This window comes from Chiloscyllium punctatum, chromosome 5 (assembly GCF_047496795.1).
Source record: "Chiloscyllium punctatum isolate Juve2018m chromosome 5, sChiPun1.3, whole genome shotgun sequence".
Taxonomy (NCBI): Eukaryota; Metazoa; Chordata; class Chondrichthyes; order Orectolobiformes; family Hemiscylliidae; genus Chiloscyllium; species Chiloscyllium punctatum.
Genome location: NC_092743.1, coordinates 60,486,983 through 60,508,871, shown reverse-complemented (window position 1 = coordinate 60,508,871; position 21,889 = coordinate 60,486,983). Strand labels below are relative to the sequence as shown.

General features: G+C 39.8%; 1 protein-coding gene and 1 pseudogene across 4 annotated transcripts in view; one reads left to right on the top strand and one right to left on the bottom strand.

The window, feature by feature from the left end:
* trappc9 (trafficking protein particle complex subunit 9) overlaps nt 1–21,889 on the bottom strand; it is a 619,414-nt gene that overhangs the window by 168,298 nt on the left and 429,227 nt on the right. The window lies entirely within an intron of this gene.
* Nucleotides 1–21,889, top strand: part of LOC140476708 (general transcription factor II-I repeat domain-containing protein 2A-like) — a 148,240-nt pseudogene that overhangs the window by 1,224 nt on the left and 125,127 nt on the right.

Below are 21,889 nucleotides of genomic sequence, written 5' to 3'. Positions count from 1 at the left end.
ATAGAGGTGTTTGTTGTTTGTAATACTGAATAATAATGAAACAACTTTTCATTATTGGTTTGTGAGATTAACATATTAAAAATAAAATGAAATACTGAAATTATTGTTTTTACCATTTATTTCTTCTATATTTGACCTACTCCACAATTTCATAACTTTATTGTAACAGAATATCCTTATTCTTTTGATAAGTTTCAGTGCAAAACCATATAATTTAGTACTTTTTACAATGGGAAAAAATTAATATTGAGCAGAATTATGTTCAACTTATTGTTGGTTCAGCCCTCCAACACAACTCCGGTTTCTCATGTGGCCCCTTGGAAGAAGTAATTGCCCACCCCTGTTCTAGATAGTAGTGATCATGGGTTTGGAAAACTTGTCTGAGGACATTTTGTGAATTTCTACAGTGCACCTTGAAGATGGTATACACTGTTGTTACTGAGCATCACAGGAGGTGGAAAAGAACGTTTATGAATGTGGTGCCAATCAAGCAGACTACTTTGTCCTGGGTAGTGTGCAGCTTCTTGAGCGTCTTTGGATTTGCACTCAGCTAGGCTAGTGGGCAGTATTCCACGACATTCCTCACTTTGAATCTTGACAATGATGGACATCAACACTAGTTTTCCCTCAAGACGGATTACTAAACTTAGTGATCATGGACTAAGCCCCACTGTCTGCAACTGGATCCTCAGTTTCCTGACCCACAGGCCACAATCAGTGAAGATTGGGGACAATATTTGATGCTCACTAACACTCAATACCGGGGACCCCCAGGGGTGTGTACTCAGCCTCTTATTGTACTCACTGTATATCCATGACAGCGTTGCCAAATACCAGACTAATGCCATTTACAAGTTTGCTGATGACACCACCTTAGTCAATCGAATCTCAGATGGCGACGAAACAGACTACAGACAGGAGGTGGAAGACCTGGAAAAATGGTGCACCAAGAACAACCTAGCTCTCAATGCCAGCAAAATCAAGGAAATCATTATTGACTTTCGGCGGACATTACTCATGCCCTCCTACACATTAACAGCACAGAGGTGGAACGAGTGGAGAGTGTCAAGCTCCTGGGAGTGGTCATCCACAACAAGCTCTCTCTGACTCTTCTTGTGGAGCACTGGTTACAAAGGCCCAATGTTTCTTCTTCCTCAGGCAGCTAAGGAACTTGGCATGATGGTGAATATCCTTGCCAACCTTTATAGGTGTGCCATCAAGAGCATTCTGTCTGGATGTATCACTACCTGGTATAGCAAATGTACCATTCAAGATCGGAGATGGTTACAGAGTGGTGATCTTGACCTGGACAATCACAAAGGCCAACGCCCCCATCTGCCGAATCCATCTACCAGGCCCACTATCAAGGAAATTCTGCCAGCATTCTCAAAGATCCATCCCACCCTGACAATGCTTTTCCACAACCTATACCATCAGAGAGGAGGTACAGAAGTCTGAACACATGTATCAGCTGGTTTCGAAACAGTTTCTACCCTACTGTTATTAGAATACTGAACGACTCAAACTCTTAAAATTTGCCTGTACCTGTGTTTTTGTTTTTGCCGCTGTTTACCTACTATTTACTTATCTATGCTACTTAACTCTGATCTGCCTGTATTGCTTGCAAGACAAAGCTTTTCACTGTGCCTTGGTACACATGACAATAAATTCAATTCAATTCAGTTCAATTCAAGTCATCAAAATCTTCATACTCTATTTAAGAGCTGTAGGAACCAAAGTCTGTGGTTCTATATAATGGTGATGAAACACAGTATTGCCTCATTTGGATAAAATAATAAAACTGAAGTTTTTGTAAATGGCAATAAAGTATATTGCTCCAAAGTTCACAAACATTGCAGCTAAATAACAAGCAAGCACTCACATTAATGTTGTAGCTTTCAGAACCTTAGACTGTCCCAAGTACTCCACATCTTGTGAATTACTTTTTGAAATGTAGTGACTCTTTTGCAGGAAAATACAACAGCAAATGCAGCACACAGTAAAATTCCACAAACAGCAATGGTTACAGGACAAACCCTAAAATGTAAGATAGAGTTATATATGTGTGTCGTTAGGTATTTTAATGTAGAAAGAAGTGATACAAATAACATCTCCACTTCAGTATGGACTTATTAACTTGAAACCAGTTTTAGACTTTCCATGTTGCAAATATTATTGAGTAATGAAATAATTGTGAAGTCTAAAACTGCCTTCAAGTACGTGCTTACACACTTCACATAGCACAGAAAAGTGGAAGAGTATGCTTTTGAAAGACCACTAACTTTGGCACGGTGGTTAGCACTGCTGCCTCACAGCGCCAGGGACCCGGGTTCAATTCAAGCCTCGGGTGACTGTCTGCGTGAAGTTTGCACATTCTCCCAGTGTCTGCGTGGGTTTTCTCCGGGTGCTCCGGTTTCCTCCCACAGTCCAAAGATGTGCAGATTAGGTGAATTGGTCATGCTAGATGGCCTGTAGAGTTAGGTGCGTTAGTTAGGGGAAATGGGTCTGGGTGGGTTACTCTTCGGAGGGTCGGTCTGGACTAGTTGGGCCAAAAAGGCCTGTTTCCACTAAACTAATCTAAACTAATCTAAAACTTATTAAATCACACTTAAAGCACCCAATACTCCTCAGCCTTACCAACTTGACATCCGCAGATCAGGCATCCTCGAGACCCCTGACCAGGCAGTCCACTCAACCCAACCCCTCACCTAATTATTAGCACCGTACCTCATCTGCCATCATAGTCTTATCACTCAGTTACTATCCAGTCCCTCATCGACCCGGCACAGCAACTACTACCCACTTCTTCCATCGATCACCTTAAGTCCTTATCCACTGAACATTCTACGCCTGTCACCCACCTGCCACCAAACCCTTACCCTCTAACCTGGCAAAGTACACTCTCCCACCTCAGCTCCTCACCACCTGGCACTCCACCAGTCGAATCCACCTGCTACCTTATCCCTACATTTACTTTACATTGTACAATCTCCAAGTAGCTTTCAAAATAGCTACAGTATCTTTAAAATCACAGAAGGGAGCACTTAACATATTTTTCTCCCAGGGTAATTAGGAACAAGCATTAAATGCTCACCAGCTAGTAATGTCCGTGCTCCCTGGATGAAATATAAAACAAAACTATTACTGAAAGAAACAGACCATGGTTTCCATGCTGATCATCTGTTTTGGGATTAGATTGTTCAGTGATGCTTCAGAAGAATACGCTCCTGGCCAGGAAATTCAAGGAGAGAACTCAATTGAAGCGAAGTACTTAATTTTTAACTAGTTTTGGAAATAGGGTTTCCTTTCTTGATTTGAAAATATGAGCCATTATATGCAAGTAAAGTAATGGAGGGTTTAATTTCAACTCTGCTAAAAGATAATAAATGGATAAGTTTTGAATAAGTTCATTCATTTCATGCCATTCCTGGTCGATAAAGTGTGGCGCTGGGAAAAGAGCAGCAGGTCAGGCAGCATCTGAGGAGCAAGAAAGTTGATTTTTTGGGTTTCACACAATCTTTGTTCCCATGTACTTACGGCTCGTGCATAAATATGCAATGATCGATATACACAAATGTTTTTCATACAACTTACACTAAGCAAGTTCAAAGAGGAATAAAAGCCTAATTAGTTTTGCATACAAGTTGAAACAAACTTTCTAGGTTTATTGGAAACAAATTAACAGTAGCCATTCAGACCTTCAAGTCTGTCCCACCATTCAATGCGAACATGACTGAACTAAACTGAAGTGCTAGAGATGCATCCATGGAGAAAGTAACAAACTTAACATTTCAAGTATCCAGCCCATATCCCTCCAAACCCTTCCTATTCATATACCCATCCAAATGCACTTTAAATGTTGCAATTGTACCAGCCTACATCACTTCCACGGGACGCTCATTCCAAACTCGTACCACCCAGTATGTGAAAAGGTTGCCCCTTAGGTCTCTTTTATATCTTTCCCCTCTCACCCTAAACCTAGGCCCCCTAGTTCTGGACTCCCCCCAACCCAGGGAAAAGACTTTGCCTATTTATGCTATCCATGCCCCTCAGTTCTGTAAACCTCTAGAAGGTCACCCCTCAGCCTCCGATGGTCCAGGGAAAACACCCCCAGCCTATTCAGCTTCTCTCTATAGTTCACAACCTCCAAACTTGGCAGCATCCTTGTAAATCTTTTCTGAACCCTTTCAAGTTTCACAACATCTTTCCGATTGGAAGGATACCAGAATTGCACGCAATATTCCAACAGTGGCCTAACCAATGTTCTGTACAGCCCCAAGATGACCTCCCAACTCCTGTACTCAATACTCTGAACAATAAAGGAAAGCATACCAAACGCCTTCTTCACAATCCTATCTACCTGCGACTTTACTTTCAAGGAGCTACGAACCTGCACTCCAAGGTCTCTTCGTTCAGCAACACTCCCTAGGACCTTACCATTCAGTGTATAAGTCCTGCTAAGATTTGCTTTCCCAAAATGCAGCACCTCGCATTTATCTGAATTAAACTCCATCTGCTACTTCTTAGCCCATTGGCCCATCTGATCAAGATCCTGTTGTAATCCGAGGTAACCTTTTTTGCTGTCCACTACACCTTCAATTTTGGTGTCATCTGCAAACTTACTAACTGTACCTCTTATGCTCACATCCAAATCATTTATGTAAATGACAAAAAGTAGAGGACCCAGCACCAATTCTTGCGGCACTCCACTGGTCACAGGCCTCCAGTCTGAAAAACAACCCTCCACCACCATCCCCTGTCTTCTAGCTTTGAGCCAGTTCTGTATCCAAATGGCTAGTTCTCCCTGTATTCCATGAGATCTAACCTTGCTAACCAGTCTTCCAAGGGGAACCTTGTCGAACGCCTTACTGAAGTCCAAGTAGATCACATCTACTGCTCGTCCCTCATCAATCCTCTTTGTTACTTCTTCAAAAAACTCAATCAAGTTTGTGAGTCATGGTTTCCCATGCACAAAGCCATGCTGACTATCCCTAATCAGTCCTTGCCTTTCCAAATACATGTACATCCTGTCACTCAGGATTCCCTCCAACAACTTGCCCACCACCAACATCAGGCTCACTGGTCTACAGTTCCCTGGGTGTCCTTACCACCCTTCTTAAACAGTGGCACCACGTTAGCCAACCTCCAGTCTTCCGGCACCTCACCTGTGACTATCGATGATACAAATATCTCAGCAAGAGGCCCAGCATTCATTTCTCTAGCTTCCCACAGAGTTCTAGGGTACACCTGATCAGGTCCTGGGGATTTACCCACCTTTATACATTTCGAGACATCCAGCACTTCCTCCTCTGTAATATGGACATTTTGCAAGGTGTCACCGTCTATTTCCCTACATTCTATACTTTCTACATCCTTTTCCACAGTAAAAACAGATACAAAACACTCATTTAGTATCTGCCCCATTTTCTGCGGCTCCACACAAAGGCCTCCTTGCTGATCTTTGAGGGGGCCTATTCTCTCCCTAGTTATCCTTTTGTCCTTAATGTATTTGTAAAAACATTTTGGATTCTCCTCAATTCTATTTGCCAAAGCTATCTCATGTCCCCTTTTTACCCTCCTGATTTCCCTCTTAAGTACACTCTTACTGCCTTTATATTCTTCTAAGGATTCACTCAATTTATTTATCCTGTCTATACCTTACATATGCTTCCTCTTTTTCTTAACCAAACCCTCAATTTTTTTTAGTCATCCAGCATTCCCTATACCTACCAGCCTTCCCTTTCACCCTAACAGGAATATACTTTCTCTGGATTCTCGTTATCTCATTTCTGAAGCCTTCTCATTTTCCAGTCATCCCTTTACCTGCGAACATCTGCCCCTAATCAGCTTTTGAAAGTTCTTGCCTAATACCGTCAAAATTGGCCTTTAGACCTTCAACTTTTAGATCTGGTCTATCCTTTTCCACCACTATTTTAAAAGTAATAAAATTATGGTCGCTGGCCTCAAAGTGCTCCCCTACTGACACCTCAGTCACTTTCCCTGCCTTATTTCCCAAGAGTAGGTCAGGTTTTGCACATTCTGTAGTAGGTACACCCATATACTGAATCAGAAAATTTTCTTGTACACACTTTGCAAATTCCTCTCCATCTAAACCCTTAACACTATGGCAGTCCCAGTCTATGTTGGGAAAGTTAAAATCCCCTACCATAACCACCCTATTATTCTTACAGATAGCTGAGATCTCCTTACAAGTTTGTTTCTCAATTTCCCTCTGACTATTAGGGGGTCTATAATACACTCCCAATAAGGTGATCATCCCTTTCTTACTTCTCAGTTTCACCCAAATAACTTCCCTGTATGTATTTCCAGGAATATCCTCCGTCACTACAGCTGTAATGCTATCCCTTATCAAAAACACCACTCCCCCTCCTCTCATGCCTCCCTTTCTATCCTTCCTGTCAGCAGGTGGGACTATCTGGTCTGCATGGACGGGTTGGACCGAAGGATCTGTTTCCATTCTGTACACCTCTACGACTCTAAGTACCATGGATCTTTGTTGGAACTGAACATGGCTTAAAAATTGTGGAATTTATGCTATTGACAAAGGGGAGGAGTAGTGAGTGGAACAGAATCCCCAGGAGAAAGGGATTGCTTACTGTGGTAAAGGATCAATTTTGATGCAAAGTAGGTATTAATGATAACTGTAAATAATTGAAAATAGGTTGGCAAGAGTTGGTCTGAGAGCAGGCATTACAATGTGCTGAGGCTGGTGGTTTATTGATATCTGGATGAAGTGTTGGGCTTGGGGGGTGTGGGGGAGATGTCCATGGAGCTTCCAGGGACTTTGTGATGAAGACCAATTTGGATAAATGCATGAAGCAACAGGCAAGTTGCTGTGCCACTTGACCTCTCTGACTTTCATGTCAAGAACTGGCGCAATTGAGTTTCTCAGGCAAGGAGTAGAGGATCAGAAACTGCATAGAAATGAGATGGTTGGGCTAATGAGATTTAAATGCACAGAAAGGCAGCAGACACTAGTCATTAGTGAGATTCAGAAGTCATTTTTCTTCCTTCAAGTGGAAAATCGGAAACTTTTTCCAGATTCAGGTTTTTTTTTACTTTATTTTCCCCATATTTTTCACATTTCTTGCTATTGCCTACATTGTTCAAATAAGTGGAAAATTCTGCGGTTAATACATCTCCCAGTGAACACAAGTAAAATATATACACATCTAATTTTTCACTTCTTAGCTTTCAAAATTTAGTCTTAAATGTAATGAGAATAGAGGGGTCACCAGGAATTTACTTCTATTTATTAATAAAAAATTCATGAAGCATGATACATGGACAGTTGAGCATTACAGAGTGAAACTGTACATGTAACAAAATGCAAAACGACCTCGGTACTTCTGTTTCTGTGTTAACATTGATAAAACATGTTATATTTGTTAAAGACAGGGTGGTTAAAAAGGCTTTAGCATGCTTGTCTTCACTGCTCAGACCTTTGAGTGTAGGAGTTGGAACATTATTTTGAGGTTGAACAGGACGTTGGTGAGATCTCTTCTGTAGTACTCTATCTAGTTCTGGTCTCCTTGTTAGAAGAAGGATATTATTCAGTTGGAGAGGTTTCAGAAGAGACTTGCCAGGTTATTGCCAGGAATGGAGGGTTTGAGTTATATGGAGATGCTGGGACTATTTTTCACTGGAACATAGAAGGTTGAGGGTGACCTTATAGAGGTTCAAAAAATCATGAGAGTTTATCTAAGGTGAAAGGCAGGTGTTTTTTTTCCTGAGGGCTGAACAGTTCAAGATGAGGGGGCATATTTTAAGGTGAGAGGGGAAAAATTTATAAAAGACATCAGGGCAATTTTTTTTGACATGCTTGTGTGAGGAAATGACTTCCAGAGGATGCTAGTACAGTTCCAATGTTTAAAAGACCTTTAGGTAAGTACATGAATAAGAAATGTTTGGGGAGATATGGGCCAAGCACAGACAGGTGGGATTAGTTTAATTTGGGATTATGGTCAGCATGGATTGATTGGACTGATGCTGCATTTCCATGCTGTAGGACTGAGTACAGCATCCTAACCACCCCAAGCAACTGATCGACTAGTCAAAGCTCCTGGACTATTGGCTGTCTTTGACTTCCTTTGGCAGGACCTCCTGACTGAAATGTGTCCCCCTTGACTTGACTGAGAACTACTAACAATCATGACAAACTTCCTGGCTTTGTGTCTGAGCTACAGAGTTGTCAAGACAGCATTACTGAGAACCTAATTGGCTCTGGCAGTGGAGTCAAAAAAGGCAAGACAAGGCAAGGTAAGAAAACTGTGAACATCATATCATATTGTAGGCTTCAGAACTTTAATAACTGTTCTTGGATTGAAAGAATCAACAAAAGATAAACTATTATACTCGAAAGCAGCAGCAATAACTCTGTCTGGAATAAACTATTAAAGACTAGGATAAAGTTATACAGGAATTGAAAACAATTAGCCATATCTAGCAAAAGGAAGATTAGAGGCTACATGAACAAAACCAGTTTAGATTAGATTAGATTCCCTACAGTATGGAAACAGGCCCTTCAGCCCAATAAGTCTATGCCAACCCTCCAAAGAATAACTCACTTAGACCGATTCTCTCACCCTAAATTTACCCCTGACCAATGCATCTAACACTATAGCAATTTAGCACGGCCAATTCATCTGAGCTGCACATCTTTTGATTGTGGGAGGAAACCGAAGTACCCAGAGGAAACACATGCAGACATGGGGAGAATGTGCAAACTCCACATAGACAGTCGCCTGAGGCAGGAATTGAACCAGGTCCCGGACGCTGTGAAGCAGCACTGCTAACTACTGAGCCACCGTGCCACCCTACTTTATTCCCTGTTTGATTATCTGGATGGTTTATTGCCACCCCAAGACAGCATTTGCGCTGCAGAAGAATTTAAGGAGTTAATCACAAGAAAGCTGTGTCTTTGAACAGTCAATGCCAAATGTAACAAGTAACAAAGAAGCTACTTCTGATAAGAAGGCAAGCTGCAGACTTGCAGTAATTTGGATGAAAGGACTTTAAAAGAATCATCAATATGTCACTTCACAGATCTGAAGGATGAAAATCTGTAGAAGAATCAAACACCAGAACTCCACCTTCAGCAGAACTCCGGAGAACAATTTTGCATAAGGATCAAACCCTTGACATTTCCAGAGTCAAACCACTGTTGGTGGGATTGAGGCAGAGTTTCACCACTAATCAGATAATAGATAAGTTGGGTTGTGAGACATAATTTGCTTACTTGAGGGATCTTATTTTGGTTGCTACACACAATAAAATTTAAATAATTGTTTTCATTCCTGATTGTCTGTGAGATTTCTTGATAAGTAGCTGGATTAAAGGTAACTTGTAGTGGTTAACCTACAATAATCCAATCAGGCTCAAGTGATTCTAAGATAGAAAATAAACAGCCTGGAGATGCAACCTGGTCCAGTCTATAACCTGGGGGCCTGTCCTGCATGTAGGCTGGTGCACTTCAAGGTGGAGCATGGCCTTGCAGCAGCGTGGTTTAAGTAGACTGGGGACGTGCCATGATGATGTGGAGAGGCTGACAAGTGTCCAACACCAAAGTCCACACATCCTGGGGTGCATGTAACAGCTGCCCAAGATGCTCATACTGGGTGTACAACATGGAGTTCTGGAGCTGAAAGTGGTGAGCAGGAGTTGCCAGGTGCTATTCAGACTTTCAAGTCAGGAATTTTTTGGCATTTGGTTATCCCACAGTGGGTGTAGGATAGGAAATTGCAGATTAGTGAAGCACGATCCATAATTAATGAGGCTGATAACAAGCAATAATTCCCCTTATAGGCATCTCAATGCTCCAGAGTGAGAATCTTATCTCACACCTCTGTTGGAAAATGCAACTAGTTGCCCCTAACTTCAGGAAAGGCCTTGCTGAACTTTTCATGTGATTTTATCAGATTTCTTGGCAGAACCTACATCATTCAGTGCCCCCATACAATGCCACAAAGGTTCAAACACTTTCATCAAACTCCTGAAAGTTCAGTTCAACAGAAATATCTCGACTAAAAACAGAAATTGATGGAAGCGCTCAGCAGGTCTGGCAGCATCTGTGGAGAGAAATCAGACTAACGCTTCCTCAGAATGGGGTTCTCACGGCAGGTGGCAGTGGGGGTGGGGCGGGTATGTTATGAAAGACCTAAGGAAATTACCCTTCAAAGAAAAAGAATGAAGGAAAGAAAAACAAAAAGGAAAATGTAAGGAACAGAGGAGTTAAGGATAGAGTATGAATGGTTAAGTGCTAGTTTGATCAAGATATACATTTCCAGAAGCCAACGTATTACAAATGGTGGATTCCTCAGCTATGATGCCAGAAATAAGGTTGAAAATAGTTTCAATTATTTAATTTTAATTTAATAAACTGTACAAAAAAGTATTTGCATAATTGAATTCAAATAGTATCTTCAAGCTCAATGCTGAATATTCAGTTGTGAATTGATTGTACATATTCAAAACTTCCCTGCCCCAAACCATGCTGGTTATCATTAACAAGTCTGTTATTTTCCAAATGCAATTAAACTCTGTTCTTAAAAATCTTCTCCACTAATTTCCCAACCACTGATGTAAGGCTCATCATCTTATAATTCCCTGGATTATCCCTGTTGCCAACCCACACAAAGGAATAGCATTGGCTATTTTCGATTCTTTTGGAACTTCACCTGTGGCAAAACAGGATATAAAGATCTCTGTCCAAGCCTGAGCAATCACCTCCTTTGCCTCTCTCAGTATCCTGGGCAAGATCTCATCAGGTCTTGGGGATTCAGCTATCTTAATGCTTTTAAAATCCCACCTGATGTCTCCTCATTCTTAATATACCATGTCACAGCACATCAACATACCTCTCACTAATCTTATCATCCATGTCCTTCACCTTGGTGAATACTGTTACAAAGTCTGAGAACCTCACCCACTTTGTCAGGCTCCATGCATAAATTCCCTTCTTTGCCCATGAGAGAACAGACCCTTTCCCTAGATACCCTTTTGCTCCTAACATATGTTTAAAATGCCTCCGGCTTCTCTTTAATCCTAAATTTCATGCCTGTTTTAGCCTTTCTAATCTTCGATTTAAGTTCTTTTCTGCTTCCTTTATATTCCTCAATGGCCTTCTCTGATTTCAGTTTACATAGGTTACCTTTCTCTTTTTAACTGAATTTACAAAATCTCTTGTCATCTAGGGTCCCTGAATCTTGCCATTCTTATCTTTTATCCTCACGGGAACATGCTGGTCCTGAATTCTGATCAACTGGCCTTTAAAAGGATCCCACGTCAGCTGTGGATTTGCCCTTAAACAGCCGTCCCAATCTAGTTTCTCAGATTCCTGCCTTTTATAGACCAGGCCAGAACTCCCCAAAAATATTTCAAGAAGGTAGCCACGACCCTAACCTTTTCTTATTTTAAAGGCAGATGTGAAGTGGATATTCCAGGTGTGATGCAGCTGGTTAAACCACTTGGCTTTAAGCAAAACAGAATTTATTTAAACACCACAGCTGAAACATGAACAAAAGAAAACAGAATTCAGAATAACAACTATTTGAAACCTCAGGCGAAAGTGAGGACTGCAGATGCTGGAGATAGAGTCAAGGTTAGAGTGGTGCTGAAAAAGCACAGTAGGTCAGGCAGCATCTGAGGTGCAGGAAAGTCAATGTTTCAGGCAGGAGCCCTTCATCAGGAAATATTTGAAACCTCAACCAACTCAATATCGCAACTAAGGAGCTGCTCCAATTCCCGCAACATCCCATAAAAACACCCCTTGCAAAAGGTAAATTCAAACAGGTTCTTACAGGCAGGAGAAATGTCTGAAAGAGAAGCCAGTCAAGAACCATCTCTGGACCATCTCTGCAGCATGTTCTCACTGTTACAACTAAACCAAAAGTATTTTTAAAAAACCTGAACAGAGAGAACTGGCCACTCCCCGGCCATTTTAAAACTAGTCTCTTTCCAAGACATTTTGTCACCTCTGCCTTTATAATCTCAGGGTAAACTTAACATGATAATAAATGAGATTAAGTTCTGAGAGGTCTAAGTGTGATCAGTATTTGGAAATTCAGTTTTTATAAAAATTATTGCTTCATATATAATTCAAGGAATATGGAATGATTAACGATTGAACTTTTGGCATTGAGAACTACATCAGGATGTCTTTTAGCTTTCGTAGCTGTTGCTTTCAAACACAATTCTATGAGTTTTCCCAACCTCCAAATTCACAATTTATTACTTTGACTTCCTTTGCTAGATTCAATTAAAATATTACAGTAAATGGTTTTATGCCCTTCAAGACAACGATTAAATCTTGAATATTTTATATTGTGATTTATCATACCAATGTAGATCTGTCCACATTTTAATTGGTTTAATTGAATGGGCAGAAACGAGTGTATTTCGCTCAGTTACTCTTCACAGTTCCTAAATCTCACTCATGGCCCCCCAGCTCTTATCAAACCCTACAGTATCACTGACTGCAGCCAGACAGCCTATGGCTTGTGCGGGCTACGGGGAAGGGGGAGAAGAGAAGAAAAACTGAGGTATCTTCATCTATCCCAGCCATCACATGAGACACATTTGGAACTTAGGGGCACCAAGGTAGGAAAGTCATGGAATTAAGGCTTCGATACAACATGGGACAGGGTGATGGAATGGAGTATGTGACGTGGATTGCATGGGAAGACATCAACATAGCTAGGGTAATAGTTGGGATATGGAGTGGGAAGGGGTGGTGGGGAACAGTGAAAGGTTGGATGGCATGAGGGAGACATGAGAAGGAGGCAGCACAGGAAAGGGGAGTGGAAGACAGTATGGGAAAGGAAGTGAGTGAATGAGGGAAATAATCACATGGGAGGAGAGAAGCAGATGTCATTGAAGTGGAGTGAGAATTGGAATAATGGTGATGAATGATGTGAACAAGGGAAGCTTGAGAGGAGATATAGAGTTGGGATGGCATGGATCGCATGATTTCATGAGGAAAAGAGGATAGAATGGGGGATAGAATGGGGGACAACCTTGGTGAGATTGAAAGCAGTGATCACATAGGGTGGAATGAGAGGCAGAGGAGTTAGGTAAAGAGAGCAGTGACATCATGTGAGAGAGTCAAGACAACATTGGTGTGGGAGCCTGACTTGTGATGTGGGAAATGGGGGCAATTTCAGTGCATGAGAGAATGTAAAGGCAATAACCTAGGAATAAACACTAGAATGGGGATTATAAGAGAGACAACATGAGTGAGATAGGTATGGCATGAGACAGTTGGCACGTGTAAAAGGAACTTGCATAGGATAGGGATTTAAAGATGTTCAATTGCAATTTCTGAAAATACATGTGCGACATTGTTTCAGAGTTACTTGAAATGGGAAAATAAGCAGCAACAACAAAGAGATTAAAAAGTGCAATTAGACAGATCAAGAGAAGATAAAATTTAGTACAGAGGGGACATTGGAGGAACTGGCAACTTTGGGAATTTGGAGAGACTTCAGGCGAGGGCGAGGGGAAATGGCATATCTGTTTTCCATTTAAAATTATTCTCGGCTCATGTGTGCCTGCTGTGCATAAAAACAAAACTTTTACCTCAGACTCTTCACCAGTTCTGTGCTGGAGACAGGCCAGTTGAATTCCATAGAATTTGTTATTGCCCTCCCATATGGACTCCCCTGTTTCACCCTTTCATTTTACTCTGAGCGCAAATGAAAGGGATTGTGTGAGAATATTGCTGGAATGTATTAATGAACATAATTCTGACAGTCATTTCATTTGGACCTTATCTGTAATCCCAGACTTGTAAGTGTTACTTACAGAGAACTAACCCTGCATGAGTTGAATTCTATTTGATGGCATTATAATACAAATTAATGCAAACTCGATTAAGTAGTATTCACAAACTTAAGAATGTTACATGTGCTACGTGAGGAAGAAACGTGAATTTTGTAGGAAAGGGAAAGAGGAGGAAAATTTCAAAACATAGGAACAACATATCATTGAGACATAGCTGATCACTTGAAAGTTCGTTTTAACTGATTCAATGATGAGAAAAATTTCCAAACCTTTTGTGTCTTGTTTTTAAAGGCTGAAAATTGCTGCCTATTATGCCTCAAAGACATGTAATAATTTCTTATAGATAGGCAATAAACCAGATTCTGAGGTAAAAGGTGACTTAATATGGTTTACCAGAAAAGAGGCATAACTAAATCATGATTGTTTTCCGCTTTTTACAAAATACCCTGCAAGAATGACTGACTATCTTCCACTCTGATTTGCAAAATGCGAGACAGGTGGTATTTCGAGAGTTGGATCAATTAGTTTTTTGGAGTTTGTACACTCTCTATAAGGCATCGTCTTTGTCTTATAATTCAGTTATTGTTAGCAAAGTCTCTCATAGCTTAGTTTTGAAGTGGAATGATCATTTGCAAAATATTGAGCAAGTATATAGCCAGGAGCCACTGATTCTGAGGATAAGTGAGACAGACTTCTCCGAAAAAGAGATTGAAGACTTCATTTTATTAGGTTGAAACTTCAGATGGGAGTTATATTTTTGATGCTGGTCAATGTTTCATCTAAGAGAACATTGTAGAATTGTCTTACCCTATAAAACCTCTAGAAGTAAATACACTGTTCTATTACATTATCACTTCCAGAGTCTGTTTTTAATAATTCTTGACAAGTTTATGATCTCTTCTGTATGGACTTCTAAGATGTTCATTTTTAAAGAATATGAGAAGGCCTGTGCCAATTTCAGCAAATTCATTAATATTAACACCAACAAAATTTTCTTCCAATGTCAATAGATAATATACATGCTTGCTTAGAGAGACTGAGGGCTCACAAACAAAAATGCCCTTGTGCACCAAGTAGGAATTTATCTTTAGGAAAGTCCTAAAAATGTAATTGTAAATCGTTCATCAGTGGTGTTAAGTTTACTGATGGTGAAGCTGACCTGTGATTTATCAGACTTGGAATTTTGAATGTTATGTTATTGCAGAATGGCAATCAACCAAGAAAATGGAATACGGCAGAGAAAATAATGAACTCAAAGTTTGATGCAGTTATGTCTGAAATGTGTTATACTCTCATCAAGCTAGATTGAGAGAATTGCAAACAATGCAAGTCAACAAGGCATGAGATAAAAGCAGGGCAGAAAAGATTATCACTGCCATCTCGGAATGAGTCATGATGAGTTTTGTTGGTTGGAAGAAAGCTTTAACCCAGTTCATCTTCCTGCAGATACTTAGATCATTTTAAAATTTCACAGATATCATTTCATAAGTTGAACAATGTGATATTTCCATTATTAGCTCAAATATCTTCAAACTAAGTTTCATGGATGAGACATGAGTCCATCATAATGAAAACTCTGCATACCATTTCGTCAATGGATTATAAGAGAAGAAATATCCTGTATACCAATACTATATGAATCGAGTGATACCATATTGTTGCCTTCAGAAAAGGACAAGATTGTAAGAAAGCCTCATTTGGGCATTTAATATTCACTCAGGCAAACACATTACAATAAACTACCAACAATTTGATATAAGGCAATAATTCATTTGATAAATCACAAGTCAGGAAATAGCAGCTTTCGCCTCACAAATAGCCATCATGCATTCAGGCCTAAACAAGCACTGTACAGGAGTTAGGATGTACAAGAAGCATGAAATCCATCAGTTAATAATTGATGCTTTTCAATCACCTTATAACATTTTGATGCTATTAGTTTGAAGTGAGAAGCATTGCATTTGGGATTAAAAAACTTGCATGGACTGTAGTATTTAATTGTTACTTTCTCAGCGAGTGGAGAGAGACATAAGGGTGCACATTCACACATCTTGAAGGTGAAATGATAAGTTGATGAGGCAATTCACAAATCATGGGAGATACTTAACTTTAAATTAATTCAACGATATAGTGCTGCATCTAACTCTCTTGAAAACACAAGGTTTTGGCCTCAACCAATTTCTGAGCTCATGAATTCAACAACGGATTTACTACTTTCTAGGTGAAGGAATTTCTCCTAATCTGAGTCCCAAAGGGGTTACCTCTCATCTTTAAATTATGACCCCCCTGGTTCTGGACTCCCCTACCATCAGGAATATCCTTCCTACATTTAAGTTATCTAGTTCTGTTAAAGTTTTCTATGTTTCTGAGATTTCCCCTCATTTGTCGACATTCTAGGAAATATAATCCTAACCAAATCAATCTCTCTTCATACGTCAGTCCTGCCACCCCAGGAATCTATTTGGGAAACCTTCACTGCACCCCCTATGGTAAAAGCATCCTTCCTCAATTAAGGAGACCTAAACTACATACAATATTCCAAGTGTGGCCTCACTTATGCCCTTCATAACTGCAGTAAGGTATCCTTGTTGCTGTACTCAAAAGAGAGGAAATAGGAAGGAAAAGAGAAGTTTTTAGCAGGTACAAAAGGAGCAAATCAATTGAAGCTCTTGTGGAATGTGCAGGGGAGTTTAAGAAAGCAATTAGACAAGGAAAGAGGGGGAATAAGAAAACACTGGCAGGTAAAATTACATAGAATTCAAAGATATTCTAAGGGGAAGAGGATAACCAGAGAAAGAGCATGGCCCATAAGGGATCAAGGAGACAATGTGTGCATCTGAAACTGGTGGACATTGGCAGAGTATTAAACAAATGCATCACATTTGTCCTTCAATCACAGGGGCATTTTGACTCAGAATTTGAGAAGAGAGATTAGTTGAGCAGTTTGACATAGGAGTATTGGAATTTTGGTAGGTTTAAAAGTGGACAAATCCCAAGGTCCAGATGAGTTGTATCCTTGGCTGCTGTGGGGGAAGAGGGAGGAAATTAGAGTGGCTCGGACCCAAATTTTTAATTCTTCTTTGGCCACAGGGAAGGCGGCAGAGGGCTGGAGAACAACGAATATGTTCCACCCTTTGAAGAGAAGTCAAAATAAACCAGAGAATCTCACATCAGTGGTAAGGAAACTACTTGGAAAAATTCTGAAGGGGCAAATTTATCTCCACTTGGAGAGAGAAGGTTTGATTACGGACAGTCAGCATCACTTTATCAGAGAAGTCACGCCAAGCAAACTTAATAAAATTTTCCAAAGGTATGATCAGGAGGGGAGAAAAGTGTAGTGCAGTTGTAGTCTACATGGCTTTCAGCAAAGCAGATGGTACAAAGATTGGCCAGGGGTTAATAGTGGGGAAATATAGTTAATTTGGCCAAATGAGCAAATCAGTGGCATATGGTATTTTAATCTAATAAATTTGAGGTAATGCATTTTGGGGGTAACAGAAAGGGAAGCAGTCAAAGAACAGCAGGACACTAAGTATTAAGGAACACAGGGATCTTGGAGTACTTGTCTATAGATCCCTGAAGTTGGAGGGACGTTAATAGAATAGTTAAGGTGGCATATGGAATGCTTGCCTTTCTTAGTTGCAGCACTGATTATAAAAGCAGGGAGATTATGTTGGTTGGGCCAAAGCCTGAGTACTGCGTGCAACTCTGGGTGTCTTACTACAGGAAGGATGTGATTCCAGAGGAGTTTCATCAGAACCTTTCCTTGTATGGAGCATCTTAGCCATGAAGAAAGGCTTACGTTTTTTTTCCTTTTGACCAGAGAAGGCTGAGAGTAAAACAGTTGAGATACACAAGATTATGAGAGGATGGACAAGGTAATTAAGAAACAGCTGCTTCCCTTAGTTGAACTGTCAATAGCGAGGTGACATAATTTTAAAGTGAAGGGCAGTAGGTTTAGAGGGGATTTGAGAAAACATTATTTTATTCCACAGGGTGATGGGAATCTAGAATCTAGAAGCTAAAACCTGAGACGGTAGTAGAGGCAGGAAACCTCACAACCTTTAAGTATGCAGATGAACACTTGAAATGCCATAGTATTTAAGGTTATGGGCCAAGGGCTGGAAAGTGGGATTAGAGTAGATAGATTGGAACAGACTCGATGAGCTTAAGAGTTTCTTCTATGCTGTTTCACCCAATGACTCGAACTCATCATCACCACATTGTTCCTGTCCATCTACCAGCATACTGATTTAATTTTGGTGCTCTTTGGTGACCACTGCCCAGAATTCTCCCTGTATGCACTCTGCACCTTTGTTGAATGATCCTCTTTTCTGCTCAATTGAATTATTGTATCAACAAACCTGCACTCGGAATGTACAGAAAAATTTTCTCCATCTACTTTTGGAAAAAAGCATGTATTCAGCTCACTAATTTCCATTCAAATGAATGAAGAGCCATTATATTAGAGTGAAATTTCTTTATATTACTTTTTGGCATGTCTGAGAGCACTCAAATGGAACATTAATGCTTTGCTGCACTTCCAGTAAATTTACTGACTTATGTGGTGCTGGTAATATTAGTCTACAATCAAGCAAACATTACCTCATGAAATGCTGGTAACTTCATAATTTTCACAATTGCTATCATTTTATATTTAAAAAATCCTGCAGGACTCAGATAATTGAGAAGATTATTTCTAAAGAAAATTTTGTTTCAACAATTAGATGAGATAATAAAATATGATCCTGATAAGCACTTTTTTTCTTTTTGCTAACTGTTAAAGAAAACAATCTCAAATAAAAGCAAAATACTGTGGTTGCTGGAGATCTGATGTACAAATGGAAAATGCTGGAGAAACTCAGGTCTGACCACATCTGTTTAGAAAGAAAGAGTTACATTGAGTCCTATATGACTCTTCATTGGAACTGAAGGGGTTGGCAAGTGATGGATTTTGTATAGTGAAAAAGTGGGTAGAAGGCAAACCAGATGGAGAGGGTGCTCAATGCCAAAGACAAAGTGCGTACTAATGAAAATCAAGTCGATCTAGATGAAGAGTAGCTACTAAGTGGCACATGTTAAAATACTGATAATATGTCAACTCTGTCTAGAGCAAACCCATGCAAACAAAACACTGGGAGAGATGTATGAAGGGTTGAGGGGGGAAATAATTGAAAAGGACGGAGTTCACGGTCTGAAAGTTGGTGAACTCAACGTTGAGTTCTAATGTCTCTACAATGCTGAGGCATAAAATAAGGTGCTGCCCCTCAAGTGTGCACTGGCTCAATGTGGACTGGAGGAGTAGCAGCGCAGCATAATGTTCTGTTTGGGTATGATACAACATTTAGGTTTTGAGTGCAACAACTTCAGATCATGAAGTCAATTCTCCATTTTGATTACCCCCACCTCCCCCTAACGTATTTTTTGCATGGGTTTCTCTTAATTGGGATGATCTATTCTCTGGCATTAACATCTATGCTTCATCTCTCTATCCACTCACTACTATCACGACCAACCCCCTTACCTCCGTTATTTGGCACCCTGATTATCTGTTCCACTTGCTTCTCCTTACCCTCTATTGTTCCAGCATAAAACCCATAGCTTTCTCAAATCCATTTATCTCTGAAGACTTACATTAGACTCCAACATTAACTCCTCTCTGTCTACTTGCTGGATTTTTTCCAGCACTGTTTGTATTTAAGTATAATTACAATTACCAATCACAGGTGTTACCTGATTTAGATCAATTTGAAAGACAAAGATAACAATAGTTAATTAATATCATAAATTTCCTAAAACAATGCTTTGATAAATCAATCTGCAGTTTATTCAAAAACATATTTCAAAACAAAAAGATGAATTTAAATTCTCAATGGACAAGCGTCAATATTGTCAACTCATGCTGCAGAATTCTTCAACCTGAAAAGCTTGAAATGCACAAATTACACAAAGTCAGAAAACTACTTGGCTTGAATGTAATTGTTGTAAGAAGCTCAGTTTATAGCAAATTATTCAACTGAAACTCAATATTTTGAGACAGGTAGTCTTGAAGTAAAAACTTGAATGAAAATATTAAAAGACAGGAGTAATGGATAGTCATGTTTGTGCAATTTGCAATTTTGTTACAAACTTCAGTTAGTGAAAAAATGAGTTGAAAGATTTTAAAATGCATGTTGAATTATTAAATTAGCTCATCCATCAACAGTGACATTACTTTTCATTAGGAAATGCCATTACTAAATGCTTACTTAGGCAGTTTGTATATAGTTGGATAACATAAATGTATCACATGAAAACACAACAAAAGGATTTAGATTTTAGAAAAAGTGTGGATACAGACAAACTTTTAATAGTTTATTTCTACTGAATGTTTCAGATTTGAATTGCAATCAGCTTTGTTTGCCATTTATGAACCAATAGACCAAACATAATTTTAATTCTGAAGAAATTAAGATCTTTCAATAAGATAAATTCTATTGTTATGAAGCTGAGAACTAGAATATTGTAATTTTTAAACCAGTGTTCAAAAGGATAGCCTAACTTAGCTCAACCTTGGTAATGTGTCAAAATCCAGTTACTTGGACAAAGATTGATTAATTCAGGAACATAACACAGATTTGCTGAAGGGAAATCATGTTTAACTAATGGTGTGGTAGCAAAGAGCATCCACGAGAATAATGGGGTGTTGTGGTGAATATGGACTTGAACAGGCAATTGACAAAACCTTACATGAGTACTACGTCAGCAAAATTTAGACTCATGGATAAAACGGATAAATGGCAACAATGTTGACTGAATGATGGAAACAGTAGAAGTACATAAATGATTTTCAGACGAGAGGTAGGATCCAGTGTCAAAAGGTGTGGCGCTGGAAAAGCACAGCTGGTCAGGCAGCATCCGAGGAGCAGGAGAGTCAATGTTTAAGCATAAGCTCTTCATCAGGAAGGATCCAGTCAGTGCTGTTTCCTCAGAGCTAATACTCAGAACCCTGCTGTTCTTGATATGTAATCAACTAGTCTCAAGTGTTCAGGATGCAATCTCAAAGTGTGTATATGATTTGGGATAAATGGGTTTTTTTAACTGGCAAATTCTAAGTACTAGAGGGTTACAGGCTTTACTATTAGAGATCCAACTAGTTACATTAATGACTTGAATGAAGAGATTGATTATATTACAAACAAACATGCTGATAAAGCAAAAGATAGAAAAGCAGGTTCAGCATGGGATGCACAGTCAGGAGACATGAGTGAGTCACATATTAGATTACTATCGTCAGTACAAGTTTTTTAAAAATTTATATACAGTTTAAGCTATAGGCTCTTCAGCATAATTAACAACCTTCAATTAAGGCAAATTGTTTTATTAAACTGGGAAATGTATGGTCATGACAATTATTTATCATTTCAGCTAAAAGTGTTTTTTTACAATTAATTCATGGGATGTTGGTGTCACGAGCTGGACCGGCGATTATTGCCCATTCCTATTCCTCATGAGGTGGTGGCGGTGGGGAAGCATGTGATCCATATGTTGTAGGTAGACCCACAATGTCATTAGGGAAGGAGTTCCAGGATTTTGACCCAACAACAGTGGAGGAACCAAAACCTAATTTTAACTCAGGATGGTGAATGTCTAGGAGGAGAACCTGCAGGTGGTGTTCACATGTATCTTGCTCCTTCCCGATGGAAATGGACATCAGTTTGAAAGGTGAGCTTTAAATGAATTTCTGCAGTGCATTTTCTAGATGAAGCACAATGCTGCTACTGAGCATTGGTAGAAATGGGATGTTTGTGGATGTGGTGCCAATCAAGTGGGCTGCTTTGTCCTAAATGGTATCAAGCTTCTTAAGTGCTGTTAGAGCTCCACCTATCCAGACAAGTGGGGAATATTCCATCACAGTCCTGACTTGTGCCTTGTAGATAATGGACAGACCTTGGGGAGTCAGGAGGTAAGTTACTCACTGTAGAATTCCTAGCCTCTGAACTGCTGTTGTAACCACGATATTTAGATGCCTTGTTCAGTTCAGTTTATGGTCAATGGTAATCCCCCAGGATGCTGATGGTGGGGGATTCAGTGATGGTAATTCCACAGA